Here is a 1,971-nt window from a genome sequence, read left to right as displayed (position 1 = left end):
TCCCTGGTTGATCCTGCCAGTAGTCATATGCTTGTCTCAAAGATTAAGCCATGCATGTCTCAGTACAAGCCGCATTAAGGTGAAACCGCGAATGGCTCATTAAATCAGTTATGGTTCCTTAGATCGTACCCACGTTACTTGGATAACTGTGGTAATTCTAGAGCTAATACATGCAAACAGAGTCCCGACCAGAGATGGAAGGGACGCTTTTATTAGATCAAAACCAATCGGTCGGCTCGTCCGGTCCGTTTGCCTTGGTGACTCTGAATAACTTTGGGCTGATCGCACGGTCCTCGTACCGGCGACGCATCTTTCAAATGTCTGCCTTATCAACTGTCGATGGTAGGTTCTGCGCCTACCATGGTTGTAACGGGTAACGGGGAATCAGGGTTCGATTCCGGAGAGGGAGCCTGAGAAACGGCTACCACATCCAAGGAAGGCAGCAGGCGCGCAAATTACCCACTCCCGGCACGGGGAGGTAGTGACGAAAAATAACGATACGGGACTCATCCGAGGCCCCGTAATCGGAATGAGTACACTTTAAATCCTTTAACGAGTATCTATTGGAGGGCAAGTCTGGTGCCAGCAGCCGCGGTAATTCCAGCTCCAATAGCGTATATTAAAGTTGTTGCGGTTAAAAAGCTCGTAGTTGGATTTGTGTCCCACGCTGTTGGTTCACCGCCCGTCGGTGTTTAACTGGCATGTATCGTGGGACGTCCTGCCGGTGGGGCGAGCCGAAGGCGTGCGACCGCCTCGTGCGTGTTCGTGCGTCCCGAGGCGGACCCCGTTGAAATCCTACCAAGGTGCTCTTTATTGAGTGTCTGGGTGGGCCGGCACGTTTACTTTGAACAAATTAGAGTGCTTAAAGCAGGCAAGCCCGCCTGAATACTGTGTGCATGGAATAATGGAATAGGACCTCGGTTCTATTTTGTTGGTTTTCGGAACCCGAGGTAATGATTAATAGGGACAGGCGGGGGCATTCGTATTGCGACGTTAGAGGTGAAATTCTTGGATCGTCGCAAGACGAACAGAAGCGAAAGCATTTGCCAAGTATGTTTTCATTAATCAAGAACGAAAGTTAGAGGTTCGAAGGCGATCAGATACCGCCCTAGTTCTAACCATAAACGATGCCAGCCAGCGATCCGCCGCAGTTCCTCCGATGACTCGGCGGGCAGCCTCCGGGAAACCAAAGCTTTTGGGTTCCGGGGGAAGTATGGTTGCAAAGCTGAAACTTAAAGGAATTGACGGAAGGGCACCACCAGGAGTGGAGCCTGCGGCTTAATTTGACTCAACACGGGAAACCTCACCAGGCCCGGACACCGGAAGGATTGACAGATTGATAGCTCTTTCTTGATTCGGTGGGTGGTGGTGCATGGCCGTTCTTAGTTGGTGGAGCGATTTGTCTGGTTAATTCCGATAACGAACGAGACTCTAGCCTGCTAACTAGTCGCGTGACATCCTTCGTGCTGTCAGCGATTACTTTTCTTCTTAGAGGGACAGGCGGCTTCTAGCCGCACGAGATTGAGCTATAACAGGTCTGTGATGCCCTTAGATGTTCTGGGCCGCACGCGCGCTACACTGAAGGAATCAGCGTGTCTTCCTAGGCCGAAAGGTCGGGGTAACCCGCTGAACCTCCTTCGTGCTAGGGATTGGGGCTTGCAATTGTTCCCCATGAACGAGGAATTCCCAGTAAGCGCGAGTCATAAGCTCGCGTTGATTACGTCCCTGCCCTTTGTACACACCGCCCGTCGCTACTACCGATTGAATGATTTAGTGAGGTCTTCGGACTGGTACGCGGCATCGACTCTGTCGTTGCCGATGCTACCGGAAAGATGACCAAACTTGATCATTTAGAGGAAGTAAAAGTCGTAACAAGGTTTCCGTAGGTGAACCTGCGGAAGGATCATTACCGACTAGACTGCATGTCTTTCGATGTGCGTGTCGTGTCGCGCAACACGCTACCTGTACGGC

At 51.4% G+C, this 1,971-nt stretch overlaps 1 non-coding gene across 1 annotated transcript; it reads left to right on the top strand.

The window, feature by feature from the left end:
• On the top strand, positions 1-1,909 carry LOC126117847 (small subunit ribosomal RNA). The gene has a single exon (XR_007525556.1). It is a non-coding gene; the product is annotated as a small subunit ribosomal RNA (ribosomal RNA).
• Positions 1,910-1,971: the final 62 nt, after the last annotated feature.

The sequence above is a fragment of the Schistocerca cancellata genome, unplaced genomic scaffold, assembly GCF_023864275.1.
Source record: "Schistocerca cancellata isolate TAMUIC-IGC-003103 unplaced genomic scaffold, iqSchCanc2.1 HiC_scaffold_328, whole genome shotgun sequence".
Classification (NCBI taxonomy): domain Eukaryota; kingdom Metazoa; phylum Arthropoda; class Insecta; order Orthoptera; family Acrididae; genus Schistocerca; species Schistocerca cancellata.
Note: the sequence above shows the minus strand (reverse complement) of the source record. Positions and strands in the feature narration are given on the sequence as shown.